Here is a 15,443-nt window from a genome sequence, read left to right on the forward strand (position 1 = left end):
ATGTATTAATATTTTGAATTGGCTTTTATTTTTATTTTATTTTGGTTTCAATCTATTTAAGTTTCATTAATTTTGAACTTTTTTCTCTATAGTTTATTTTATTTTTATTTAAGTTTTAGTTTTTAAATTCATATTCTTTAAATTATTTGCCAAGGCAACGTTTACGGTTTCTTTTTTTTTCTTTTTTAAGTTAACATTTTTTCCATCTAATATTTATATTTAAGCTTTATTTCAATTAATGCAAAATATTTTTTAACAGTTTTAGCAGTAGTAACAATGAATAGACCTTCTGAGTGGCTAGCCACAGTTTGCTTGGATTTTATACAAAATTTGGACATTAATCTTAGTGGTCAATGGAAAATACATGTATCTAGTTTACTTGCTTTGTGCTTGAAAACAAAACTCTGAATGCATTTTAAAAAATTAAATGCCACTAATCCAGCAATTTTTTAAATAACGGATGCATTATTAATCTCATTTCTAACAGTCCACTTAATTCTTTTCAAACTGGTTTTGTTTCCAGGTGGACTGATTAAAAAAAGCTGTACACATCAATTCCCAGAGGTTGGATTGCAGTCGGGCAACTTCACGGACCATTGTGAAAATTTCCAGTTTTGCTTGCAATATTCATCAGATGGTCAGTAAACAGACTGCAGGCGGCTCAAGGGAGACTAGGACACTGCCTCGTCTAATGCACACAAACACAAAGCTCAACATATTCAAACCAGCCATCTGGGTTCATCTGCCCTCTTCTTCCGATATGCAAGATGACGAGACACAGGACATCTGTTAATACCCGACTCTTACTTAAAAACTCACTCATGTAGTAACCAGCGAGGATGGTAAGGCAAATGTCAAAGAAAAGTCGCTTTCTGCCTATTAAATGACAAGCCCAAAGCTCCAATTATCTAAGCCTTCATAAATTTTAACTACAGGAAATAAAAGGCTGCCAAATCTCAGCAGCCGTCTTGAGCTGTCTTTGTCTAGTAAAGTTTTATTTTCCCTTCATATTTTCAAAAGTGTCAGTGGGAGAGGAGTGGGCATCCTATCCCAGTTCAGCTTGTGTCATAATTGAGAGCTGGTGGGTCAGAGCGTGGCCCAGGTTTAAACGTGACTCCTTTGGAGATTATGATAGCCGATCCAGTGGGCTGTGATGGGCCGCAGCAGGCCCTGGCTAATGAGAAGGCTGTTCAGGGCCTGTGGAGAGAAACGTGGGTTCTAACACCACCGTCTCCTGTGCGGGACAATGAGCCTAAAGCAAAACCAATTCACTGGCAATGTTCAGGGACGTTTCACAGAGTGACCCGCATATGCATCATTAAGTCCCAAAAGCTTAGGACAACATCATATTGCTTCTAGCCTGAGGGAGAAGGGCGGATAGACAGGACGTGTACTGAGATGATGTGGCCAGAAGAGGGAGTGACAGATCAAACAAAGAATTATGAAACGCCAATTAACCCAGAAGTTACTTCAGTAAAGGCAAACACTGCCCCTCTGCAGGACACATCATGTGTTTTACAATAAACCACTGGTGACAACACAAGTGATCTCAGCCAAGGGGAAAAACATAGCCGGCATTGTGAAGGCTTTGACAATAAGTGCAAGAACCGTACTGACACCGGTGGTTTGACCCTTGGGGGAAAAAAAGCAAAAGAAAAAACCCCCGGGTTCTTACTTGTTTCCTCTGATGCCTTCCTCTGCGAACTGCGGCAAGACCTTCGGCCACCAGGGACTCTGCGATATTTTCGCCTGTGGTGTCTTTGGAGAGATCAAGTGTGTTACTAGAACAACTTTACAATTAACACACATTTCAGATCAGAACTGCCGGAGTGAGATTATTTTGGGGAAAATAACGTCACTCACCTTTTCCCAGGAAGACAATGCCGTATTCCCTGCCTTGAGGGGTTTTATTCTCCACGGTGAAGCAGACCTCTTTGCCGATTACCTTCTTGCGCAAAAACTCTCTTGCCTGGAAGCCCATGGCTGCAAAGAACACACAAACACACACACACACACAAACACACACACAGCTATTTAAAGCCATTCAGAACTGGAGGATGTTCATTAGCTACTAAAAAAAAACTCCATACCCTCAAGAAAACTTGAAAAGGTGTGTAACAAGTGTATAAATCACAAAAGATTAAAGGTTTAGAAACAATGAATTTATAGTGATTTTAGAAACATGGCTTATTGTCTAAAAACTTATTTTACATCTTATTCTTATTTTTCATGGCATTTGGCAGACATCAGATTCACGTTGATCATTCACAATGTAGATCAAACAGCAAAATTTCAACAATACTGATAAAAGTAATGCTGAATTAGGAGTTAAATTTATTGGGATAATAGCATCTTATTTGTTAACATTAATTAATGCATAAAAAAAACATGAACCAAATTTTTTTTTACAGCTTTTATTAATATTTGTTCATGTTAGTTCACAGTATATTAAATGTTAACAGATACAAGCTTACATTTTAATAATGTATCAGTAAGTTTTGAAACAATATTGACTATAAATAATGAAATGCTTTATAAATATTGTTCATGTTAATGAATATAGTTAATTCATGTTAACAAAAGAAACCTTATATGCACCACAAAACTGATATTAACTCTGTTTGACTAAAGTTATTAGATCCAAAAATAGGTTATCGTTAGGTTATAGGTTAATAGGTAATTAATATGTTTGACAGAAATACAAATACAAAACACACACACTGGCCTGAGATGGATTTTTGTTTTTTTGTTTTTTTTTTAGTTTGACATGCACATACTTATTCCAAATTTTTGGTTTGGTAAGACATTTAAAAAATATTTTAGGTCTCTTACGCTCACAAGGCAACATTTATTTGAAGAAAAACGCAGTAAAAAGTAATATTGCAACCCTACATGCACAAAATGGTAGAAGGCGGCCAGCAGTAGATGGCTAGTTTCATTTTTTTGTTTACTAACCAGACTAGATCAGGTCTGATGAGTTGCTGGGAATGAATATTAATAACGCTTTCTTCTCTCACTTATCTGCTAAAATCAAATGTGGATGGCAATAGGCGTTTGCATATTCGTTTCACCCATACTGAAGGAACTGGCAGTGGCTTCTGCTTAAAGACTGAAAAACTATCATTTGACAGGAAAATACAACAAAGAACACCATTTACATGTTGCATGTAAATTCTGGCATGCAAGACTCCCTCTCTCTTTTTGTGTGTGTGAGAGAGAAACTGAGTGTTCCCACCCCAGCCACAGTGAGTCAGATGATACGCACTAGAGTGCATCTAATACACTGCACATTCATTGATATCAAGGGGAACAGTGTGCTGTGCAATAACTAACGACAGACATTTAGTCACCTAGCATTAAAATTATTGCACTTGCCAACTGATTATGCAAAATTGACTTCTATACTCTTTGTGTCCTGCTTGTGTCCCACAGCCCTCTCACAGCTGATGAAACATTCATCTTTTTGAAAAAACAATTAAACTTGACTTAGAAACTACATTTCTATTGCTTTCCATGTTTAAGGACTTTGTATTATTTCTGTTTTATGCACTTTTAAAGTTTGAACACATTAAAAGCATAATTTACAAATTGTGAACACACCATGTATATACTGTGCAAATATTTATTTTTATAAGAGACACAGTGGCCTCCACTTCCATTTTATATCAATTTCCCAAGAAACTGTTATTTTAATTTATTTTATTATTATTTAGTTTTGTTTTTGGTGCTCTTTAACTCAGTGGATGAAATTGCTGCTTTATTTGCAATAAAATAGTATTATAATTATTATGTTTATTATGACGAACGTCTTAAAGAAAAAAGAAAGTAATTTAAGGGCCAGAGAGAGCAGCTCCATGCAGGGTTGTGGTTTACCTCATCTGGTGTGTCCTTGGTGGTCTGGTTGACCCTGAATTGCGCGACGGGCGAGAGCTCCGGCTCGGATGTTACTCAGGTTGATCTGTCGTTCTGGAGGGGGCCCTCCTCGCGGCTGACCCCTAACGATGACAGCACAACCAGACAAGACCTGCAAGGGAAAACAAATCAATGTGAGTGCTTAATGTTTCATAAATAGTTTATTATTCCAGTCAGGTCAATAATGATGAGCGTTGTAATTGTACTGGCATAGGCATGCATGATGCAAACAATCAATCTGCAAGTCAAACACTGAATGTCTGAGCGATCTGATCGAGGCCATAATTCCTTTAAGACCTGCTTGTTTGTGTTTGGTCAATAGTTAAACAACTATTACACCCACTAACCAAAGATAACATCAGTCAAACAATCACTACTGTGTTAATCTCAGTTTGAGGCCTCAGCTTTAGCAGCCCTAAACAAATGCAACTTAAAACACTCAGGGGAGACCTTGCCCCTCTGAGATCAATGAATATGTGTATTCACATTACCATTTTAACCAGTGCTTGCTCTCTGAGATGTTTTACAGAACTAATGTTTACAGGTCTCATCATGTTTTTTGCCTGAAACAGCTTTTACAGATATCTAGGAGTGGCTTATCCAATCAAAATGTCAGATCAGACTCCTGAGACACATCAGCACCATTACGAAATGATTACATTAACTGACTGAATGATGACTTTGATTCTGGGGCCATTTTAGCCTAATTTAAGAATACATTTCTGCTTCAGTCCTGTTTGAAAATATTTTTATTCAAACGCAAAGCCACATGTCACAAACATTAATTGCTGTCAGTGTTATGATGATCATGTTAAAACTTCACCTAAACGTATTAAATATCTAATAAAACAAGAAAGTGGAAGCCAAACAGGGAAGAGTTAATGTTTTCCTTTAGAAAGGGCTTGAAAGCAGAAGGCCTGTCTAATTACTGACTGTATGGAAGAATATACGGACCTCCGTCACCACAGTCTGGGGCGGAAATATCCATGAATTTCCCAAATCCAACATGCTTTAATTTAACAAGAGATTGAGCAAGACTGGGAAGTACTCTGCTCATTTTAAACAGTGAAATGGCACGTTTAAGCAAAATCAAAGCTTTATGAGAGAGGCCACGCCATTTCGTTTACAATAACTTACAATGGGAACCATTTCAACCAGATATTATAGTGTCAGATATCATTTTAATTAGGGGGATGTACAGCCCCGTGTAACTGATAATACTGAATGAATCAATTATCTGGAATTCTTAATCATGGGTTCGATCTATGAAATCAATATAATAATCGTCAAATACAAAATGTATTTTCTACAAACTAGCGAAAAGAGGTTTTTCCTATTAGGTTTAGCTTCTTTTATTGTTTTGGCTAAAAAATAAGCTAGCATGTTTTTAATGTAATAACACTGATTGCATTTTGGCGTCAACTATGGCTACCCGGACACACTAATTGACGTCAGAGACAATTTATGGTGACGTATAACAATAACCGATTAAATTGTTACAATAATTATAAAACTTAATATTACTCATAAATGAGTTTAATAACGCCTGTCCCCGAGTGTTTTTTTTTCTCCATGCAAGTTAGCGTTTACGTCCAGAGTCTCTCGCGTTACTGTCCCGAGTTTCTCCATTTACAGTTGTCTAAAGACCTACGTGTCAGTTTGTCATATCTGCTCCCCCTTCACTCACCAGAGCAGACAAAGTAAACAGTCCAAAACTGCGACGCCTTGGCTAGTAAGGGGGCCTGAGGAAGCGGACCACTCATTACTGAGTCTTACAGAAACACACAGAAACACTGTAAAGCGCGAGCGCCTGCATAAAACTGCGCTCGAGCGGTTCCTCAAGTGCACACACGAGACCTCACACGTCAGACTAGCAGAACAAACCTGAACTTTGAACTTCAGTTAAAAAAAAAAAAATGTAGTAGCACACCATTCATGTGGGTCGGTCATTCCAGATTATGACTTTGACAGGCTGCGCTTGAGTGAGTGAGCAGGTGTTTATGAACGACAGTTATTCATTCACTGCAGGCACCCATATTTTCTTCAACTTTATTCAGTGCACTCAAACCCTGACAAAGGAACCGAGAACAATGAATGTGTAAAAATTACTTCTGACCACAAGAAATTAAGTCTCTCACAAATACTTGCATATTGAGAAATCAAGCTTAGCGGAATAAAAAAAAAAAAGACCAGATTTTTTTATTTGTAAAAACACTTCCCGAAGCTCTAAACGAATCGATTGGGCAAGTGAATGATTCAATAAGCGCTATCATAATAACGCACAAAACATTCACGAGCCGCCACCTACTGGCGTGAAGACTGTAACCGGACTATCAGAGAATGAATCTTTTGGTGAACCGACTCAAAAGATTCGAGTTACTAGACTGAATTGATGTCTTGGCGTTAGCCCTCCATTAAACCAGGATTCAGCCCACAAATCTGCGGTTTACCCTAGCTTTTTAGATTAAATCAGTGTTATAACTGTTAACGACGCTCAGTGTTCAACCAACTATCAGAGTTTGTTTAGAAATATGAGCCTCTTTACAAATATTTTTAAAAATATTTAGACTCCGCGACTGGTATATAACAATGTTTGGCATCCTTTACAACAGCAAAAGAAAGACGTCAAAAGTTGAAGGAAACTTTGAATATAATGCTGCATAGCTGGCCATCTGGACCCCAGCTGAAGAGCGCTCAACTTCTCTCAATCTCTGCTGCTCTTGGAAACCACTGAAAGACTCGTCAAAAAGTCTAAATAACTGAAGGAGAAGCAAACAGCTGCATGATGCGTGCCTGACATAGAACATCTGAACTTTTGAAGTCTTCGCCGTCACTTCTTCCCCCGTGAGCACCCCCAGACCAACACTTGTGTCCCGTGTGCTCTCCTACCGTCTTCACTATTCCCCTCTGCAGCTGTGGAGCTGAAGCTGGGGTGGACTGAACTTGTGCCGCTGCTGCAGATGCCATGTCCGCTGGACTGAGTGAGTACTCCGTTGGGGAGGGAAGAGAAAGAGGTAAAGGAACCGGGAGAATCCTACGAGACGCCTCTACTGCGAGCCGAGGAAGGGAAGAGAGACCGAGCACGACTGATCACGCTTTTGCTTAACCGGAAGCACAGCGTGAGGATGTACACGTCGAAATGTAGCACTTCCTCGGTCACCGCGTCACACTCGTGCGCTGAATGGGGCGATCTGCTTGTGACGCTAGAAGGCGAGTGATGACATCCGGTGAGAGGGGAGGTGCGACACGTCAGCACAGATTTGAAAAAAGTTTGTGCACGTATACAACACACCCCTTAAATGTCTAAGGTTTTTAATTCATCTGGGTTCTTTTTCTAACTGGGCCACTGTTTCATTCATGCTTACATTCTTTAGAGGCTATAATTGGGCGCGTATGACTTTGAATGAGCATATGTTCACTGAAGATATAGCCTACAGATATAGGTTTATTACTGGACATGTAAATATGGAGGCCCAAAACCTGCAGAAAGAAAGAAAGAAAAAAGAAATTGTAATTTTAATTAAATTTATCCCTGAATTTATTGTATTATTTTTCCCTTCATTTATTATTTTCTATATTTCTTTTAATTTTATTATTTAAAAAGAAAAAAAAAACAAATATGTATGTATATATATATATATATATATATATATATATATATATATATATATATATATATATATATATATATATATATATATGTTTTATTTATATATATATATATATGAATCATCTATCTATCTTTCTGTCCATCTGTCTATACTATTCTGCATTCAACATGAAAATGAGACAGACATAACTCCAATGTATGGCCTTTGTGCCTGTATGAAAGTAATTTTTCACAATTCATTTCGTTATTCATTTTAAAAATCACATGACTCTATTAACAATGTAAGTGCCTTGAAAATAAAACTTTTTATTATCAAACCGTATGGCATTTCAAAAGACAACAATAGGCCTTATATAAGATTTGCTCATTTAATTCGGGTCTCTCGCATAATTAATACTTCGGTGGGTTTCACCATTATGCATGCTTCATGACTGACATTCATGATTCGACATTAATGAAAAGACTCATGCTGTAGTATGAATGAAATAAGAGTTCGATCTATCTATGAACACTTTTAATGATGTTGCTGAGGTGCTCAATGACCACTGGATGACGCCATTTGACAAATTACCTTTTTATTGATGTCTAACTCAATATTCCGCATCTTTATGCTTATAGGTGTATTTCAAAAATTTGAATATCATGGAAAAGTTCTTTATTTTTTGTAATTTAATTAAAAATTTATATTCTACATTCAATGCACACAAACTGAAATATTTGTATAATAGTTTTTTGTTTTAATTCTGTTGGTTATGACTTACAACTTAGGAAAAATTAAAACTCAGTATCTCAAAAAATGTGAATATTTTCTCAAAGATCAATCAAAAAAAAAAAAAAAAAAAAAGATTGAAAGAAAAAAGATCTACAACGCAGAAATGTTCAAGATCTCCAAAGCAGGTTTAATTATGCACTCAATAATTGTTTGGGGCTCCTTTTGCACAAATTACTGCTTCAATGCGCTGTGGGAAGTGATCAGTCTTGATAGCGGCCTTTAGCTCCTCTGTATTGTTTGTCAGATGTTACTTATCTTCCTCTGCACAATAACCCATAGATTCTCTGTGAGGTTCAGGTCAGGTGGGTTGGCTGGCCAATCAAGCACGGTAATATCATGGTCAGCAAACCACTTTGGAGTGGTTTTGGTGCTAAAGTCCTGCTGCAAAATGAAATCAGCATCTCCATAAAGCTTGTCAGCAGATAGAAACATAAAGTCCAAAATATCCTGGTAGATGGCTGCATTGACTTTGGACTTGATAAAACACAATGGACAGAAGTGCACTTTCTCTCTTGTAAGAGACCCATGAACTTTGTTGCAAACATGTGAGAACTAAAAAGTCAACAAAACGTTTTTCGTGTTCTCTTAATTCAAAGCTGAGTACCAGTATTTGAATGGCTATTTGAATAGTGCGTAACACGTGTGCGTGTTTGGAGAGCTCCAGGTGCACATTTATATGGCCCAATATCAGAGTTTAAGTGCTATCATTCATAGCACTACATGGAAAGATTCATAATTTAGGTTGCCTTCTTGATTTCTGAGATCCATGAATATATCAAGATCGTTTTGATTTAAAGGTTCAAGCTGTAAACATTCCCTAAGTTCCAGAAAAATTTTGATAGGATTCCATCATTTGTTATCAAATTTAGAAGCATTAACTCGTCCTAATTAATTTCGTTTAAAAATGATCAAAAATAACTTAAAGAATTTTGAAGTAATACATTTATGTTATTTATCTTTTAATCTCGTTGGCAAGGAGATGTTGTTGTTCAAACCGGTCGTCGCGTTTATATGCGGACCGTCCAGTTCTGCAGTTATTATTATGCTGTAAGGGGTGGTTAATATGTAATTGACCCCATATGGCATTTTCAAATCCAACCTTATTTCCACAATCTTCGATTTATGTAGATGCACCTAATGATGCCCAATTAGTCATTGGGCAGGACTAAAGATGAGGCTTGTGTGGAAATCTCTCTCGCTAATATTTGCACTCCAAATATTTCCTTTGAAACGTTTACAACACATTTTATATCCTAGCCAGACAAGGGGCATCTGGGAGCGTTTTCAATTCACTATTTTTATTAATATAACCACAATTGGTTCACATTTGCCCGTTTGACTCTGTTTGCTCATGCTTGAAAGAAATTGTAATAAAAGGGGCACCATGATGGATTTATGATTTATCAAAAGCACTTAACCATATGGCATCCGTCTTTGATTAACATGTATAGTCTAGCCTACAGTCGTCGCGCGGAAGGATAAAAGATGCGCCAGTCACGTGACCACCGGAGAGCCTCAATCTCCAGTAGTTTGAGAATCAAAGAAGTAAAATAGGACTTGTAGGCTCATAAACGAGTTTAACATTTCAGAATGATCCTTTGGGAGCTGATTACATTCATATGTGGGCGCCCCCTCGATTCACTCGCTCATTCTGAACATCATGTGACCTGTTCAGCGCTGGGTGGTGCTGAAATCACACACTCCACACTTGCTGCTCTGTTCGTTCAGCAAAGGCGATGAAACCCATCAAGCATTTATGATGCAAAGGCGGTCTAGCTAACTAAACATAAGTCCTCAAGTGGCAAAAAGTCTACTACTTTGTACCTACACTAAATGTTTGTCCGCATAGCCTTTATGCGCATGCATGGAACCTGTAAGTCTAGGAAACCATCTCTCATATTGATGCAAACTGACTATTCTAAATATATACTGCATTAAATTAAGTGCAAAGGTAGGCCTACTTTGAGTTCCGTCCTGTGCGTCATTGGACATATCAGTTAGGCCCAAAACATTTTTCAAGCTGAGGGGGCCAAGATGGCGTCCTTCTAATCAGACATGCTTTATCTCTGTCCTTAGTAGGCGCGGAGTTTGCAGCTGGAAATTATGTCCCAGCTTCTATTTAACTTTCTTTAATACGAAGATACCTCTTACGTCTCAATGGTATTGAAGGAATAAAAGTTTTGGATGGGCAAAAGGAGAAGTAGGAAACACTCCTCTCATCACAACGCTGTTGCAAACGAGATGGAACTTCCTTGCGAGTCTGTTATGGAGACCTGTTGCCTGGCCGATTTCCCTAGTCTGCCTGAAACACCCCAAAAAAATGATTCTCCGGCCAAAAAAAGGAATCGAGTTGGTGCAAAACCTGATTCTGAGAACACCTCGGAAGTGCTTGAAGCTATTCATGCACTAGGCTTGAAACTTGATCAAATGCACTTAAAGGTTTCGGCGATTGAGAAAACCACGGAGCTCACTTCGACCAAGGTGGATAGTTTAGCAACCTCAGTACAAAATCTCATCGTCGAAGTTAACTCTCACGACGAACGGTTATCCCTGATGGAGAAAGAAATCCAAACTTTAAAGGACGAAAACGCGACTTTGAAGTCTAATATAGCAGAGGCTCAACGTTACACTCGACGTTGGTCTCTCAAATTGCATGGCTTGAAGGAGGCTGATGGTGAAAATGTCAGACGGATAACTATCGATGCTCTTGCGAAGGTTGCTCCAGATGTTAAAGACCAGCTTGATCGGGTGGTGGACGTAGTTCATCATATTGGTCGCAAATCAACGCCACCAAATAAGCGACCCATTATCGTTCTCTTCTCGATGCGCCGTTACCGGGACGCGATTTGGAGGGCAGCCAAAAACTCCAGATTTTTACTGGACAATGCGCTACGCATCTCTGAGTTGCTATCGCCTGAAGACAAAGCGGCAAGAGAAAAACTGTGGCCGAGGGTGAAGAAGGCTAGAGAGGAAGGCAAAAGGGCTATATTTCGTGGTCCACATGCATACATCGAGGGGAAAAGGATTGACACTAATGACTGATGGATTTCTGATGGAAAAACCATTAAAGGCATCTTCAAATTTTCTTACTTGCCGGGCGAATTATAAATTTTTTTCCCCTATAATTGTTTACTGCCTGTTGCATCTCCGGGGCTTCTAATTTAGAATAGTAAATTTCAGCTTCAAGACATTAGGTCTTGAAGCTTGGTAATTTGTGAATTTTTTCTTTCTTTTTTCTTTTTCTTGTTCTAGTTCTTTCGGAATGGACTTTAAGTTTAATTCTCTGAGCATAGTGTCACTGAATGTAAGGGGCGTTCGAGAAATTACGAAGCGAAAGGCTTTATTTCTTTTTTTAAAACGGACAGATGCTGACTTTATTTTTTGTCAAGAAACACATTCTACAGATTTGGATGAAAAATTTTGGAAATCTCAATGGGGAAAATCTATTTTTTTCAGTCACGGCACTTCGCATTCAGCGGGAGTTTTGGTTTTGTTGAACAGATTTAAAGGAGACGTTCTGAACTCTGTGGCGTGTGAAAACGGAAGATGGGTTATTTTGACTGTGAAATTAGACAATACTATATTTATACTTTGTAATATTTATGGTCACAATTCCAATACGTTGAATAAGTCATTATTTGCAAAGGTTTCTGATATTATTCAATGCAAATTTGATGCATTCCAAGCTTCATATGTTATATTTTCAGGCGACTTTAATGAATGCGTGGATAATCTGTGTGATAGATATCCACCTCGTTCTTCTCAACGTGATGCACAATCAAATTTACCTTCTCTATGTGCCAATTTATCTCTTACTGATGCTTGGCGATTCTACAACCCTGGAATATCCGAATATACTTGGTCTAACAAAGACAAATCTTTGCAATCTAGAATTGATATGTTTTTTATTTCTACATCTGCCTTGCAATATGTCAAGGAAATCGTTCAAAAGTATGCCCCTTTAACTGATCATAAGCTTATTTCTTTAACCCTTATAGGCACAAAAGAGAATTCTTGTCTTAGAGGGTACTGGAAATTTAATAATAATCTTCTTAAGGATGAATACTTTAATAATAGTGTTAAAAAATTTGCAAATGACATTTTGGGAGGTGTAAAGGAAGGATTTAAATGTAAATGGGAATTTTTTAAATATAATGTTAGAAGGATTGCAGTTAAACGTAGTAAAGAACTAAAAAAAATTAATAAACAAAATGAGTTAGAGTTAATTAATAAGTTAGGGATACTGGAACATAAGCACAATCTTACTAAGGAGGAAGAAGCTGAATTGGTCGCAATTCAATCCCAGCTAGACTTGATCTATTTAGACCTGGCTAAAGGTGCTTTTATTCGTTCTAGGGCGAAATGGCTTGAAGAGGGAGAAAAAAATACAAGTTATTTTTTCGCACTTGAAAAAAGAAATGTTAAAAGAAATGCTTTAACTGCTTTAAATATTAACGGGAATCATTGTATGGATCAGAAAACAATTTCTGACTTTGTTTACTCTTTTTATAAAGAACTATATGATTCCAAATTTGATTTATATAATTGTGAAGAATTCATTAAAATAGTCAATCAACATTCTCCTATTATTGATAAAGATTTTCATGATTTTTGTGAATCCAATATAACTTCTTCTGAGATTAAAGATGCCCTGTTAAGAATGAAAAAAGGGAAAGCACCAGGTATAGATGGGTTGACCGTAGAATTTTACTTACATTTTTGGGAACTGATCGAAATACCTCTTTATAATATGTATAATGAATGTATTAACAGTGGTGAAATGACTAATACTATGAAACAAGGTATAATTTCATTAATTGCTAAACCGGATAAAGATCCAAATTTGATAGAAAATTGGAGACCAATCTCTCTTCTAACAATTGATTATAAATTAATTACTTTAGTATTTGCTAACAGATTACGAGAAGGTTTGAATAAAATTATTAGTGAATGTCAATCAGGTTTTTTGAAAGGACGACACATAACTAACAATATTAGACTTGTGCTTGACCTTTTGGATTATGCTGAGAATGTTGATGAAGGAGCCGTTATTTTCTTTTTAGACTTTTATAAAGCATTCGATACAATTGAACATGAATTTTTATTTAAAACTATAACACTTTTTGGATTCGGAAATACATTTTTGAATGTAGTTAAAATGTTTTACAATGATATTAATAGTTCTGTAATACTTAATACTTCCACCTCTAAAAGATTTAACATTAACCGAGGAGTACGTCAAGGTTGTCCAATTTCCCCCTTTTTATTTTTGTTGGTTGTCGAGTTATTATCCATTGGTATTGCTAATAATGAACAAATTAAAGGTCTCAAAATTTTTGGTAAAGAAATTAAAATTTCACAATTGGCGGATGACACAACCTTATTTTTAAAGAGCTCATCTCTTATTCCTACTGCTATCTCTTTCATCAACATTTTCTCTAAGGCTTCTGGCCTAATTCTAAATTTATCCAAATGTGAAATCCTTCCTTTACACAATTTAAATGATAAAGTTATAAGTGATATTCCAGTGAAATCCTCTGTCAAATACCTAGGAATTCTTGTAACAAAGGATGTTACAGAAAGACAAAGCTTAAATTTCTCCTCTAGATTAAAAAAGACCAAAGCATTATTAAACTGTTGGTTACAACGTGATCTTTCTGTTTATGGTCGTGTCCTATTATGTAAAGCAGAAGGCTTATCTCGATTTGTCTATCCCGCCTTATCTTTATATGTTAAAGATTCTTATTCTAAAGATATCAATAATCTGTTTTATTCTTTTATTTGGAAAAACAAATCCCAAAGACTGAAGAAAAGAGTTCTTACTAACAAGAAAGCTGAAGGGGGTCTGGAAATACTCTATTTTGAAGATGTTAATAGAACTTTTAAAATCAATTGGATTAAAAAATGTTTGATTGATCGTTACTCCCTTTGGAACCACATCCCACACAGTCTCTTTGACCAAATAGGTGGCTTAGAATTTCTGTTAACTTGTGACTTTAACATTTCTAAACTCCCTCTTAAATTGTCAAAATTCCACCAGCAAGTGCTTTTAGCATGGAAAATTTGCTACTCACACAATTTCTCTCCTCACACTGCCTTCATATGGAATAATATCAATATAATGAGTGCCAATAGATCTTTATTTTTAAGGAATTGGTTTAACAGGGATATTAATCATCTGATTAATATGTTTGATAATTTTGGAAATCTTTTAACTTATGAACAATTTATGCGAATCCACAATTTCCCTGTGCATTTTAAGGAATTTAATTTGGTCATTAAAGCTATTCCTTCTACTCTTGTACATCTGGTTAAAAGTCATATTCACTACAACTCTATAGTAAGGACAAAACCAAAATTAATTTTAAACGGTCTTGAATTGATTGGTAAAAAATGCAATAACAAGCATATTTACACTATTTTCCAAAAACAAAATAAAATAACACCTAGAGGAAAATGTTTTTGGAACTCTATTATTGATAATATTAATTGGAAGTCTGCTTGGTTAATCCCGTTTAAATATTGTATTAATAACAAAACTAAAGAAATACATTTTAAAATTTTGCATACCATCTACCCTGTTAAATCAATAATTTCAAGATACTCTGATATTGATGATTTATGTTCTTTTTGTAAAAATGAGAAAGAGGTATTAACACATTTGTTTTTTGATTGTAAAATTTCTCAAAAGTTTTGGAAAGAATTGGCAGATTTTATTTTTTCTCTTGTAAAGGATAAATATTATTTTTCTTTAAAGGATATTATTATGTACTATGAAAATAATGTAAACAAAGGTCTTGAATACATTGTTAATTTATTCATATTGCTGGCGAAATTCTACATACATAAACAAAAATGTTTAAACTCATCCCCTATATTTAAAGTATTTTTAATTGAATTTGATTGTTTTATATCTTCATTGAAATTGATAAAAAACAAAAAGTCATTAACATGCCTAAAATATTATGAAGTTTTCTTTAGATCCCCTGTAACTAATTAATGTAATTGTATATTACACTGACTGTCCTATGCTCTGTACTATGTATGTTATTTGTTCTGTGTTCAAAAAAAAAAAAAAAAAAAAAAAAAAAAAAAAAAAAGCATAAAAAAAAAAAAAAAAAAACATTTTTCAAGCTAATAACGGACTTT

At 35.9% G+C, this 15,443-nt stretch overlaps 1 long non-coding RNA gene across 1 annotated transcript; it reads right to left on the bottom strand.

The window, feature by feature from the left end:
* Positions 1–1,680: 1,680 nt before the first annotated feature.
* LOC113079823 (uncharacterized) lies at positions 1,681–7,107 on the bottom strand. The gene is made up of 4 exons (XR_003281761.1): positions 6,802–7,107; positions 3,874–4,024; positions 1,864–1,983; positions 1,681–1,758 (listed from the first exon to the last, which is right to left on the bottom strand). It is a non-coding gene; the product is annotated as an uncharacterized LOC113079823 (long non-coding RNA).
* Between the last annotated feature and the right edge of the window lie 8,336 nt (positions 7,108–15,443).

The sequence above is a fragment of the Carassius auratus genome, unplaced genomic scaffold (genome assembly GCF_003368295.1).
Source record: "Carassius auratus strain Wakin unplaced genomic scaffold, ASM336829v1 scaf_tig00029361, whole genome shotgun sequence".
Classification (NCBI taxonomy): Eukaryota; Metazoa; Chordata; class Actinopteri; order Cypriniformes; family Cyprinidae; genus Carassius; species Carassius auratus.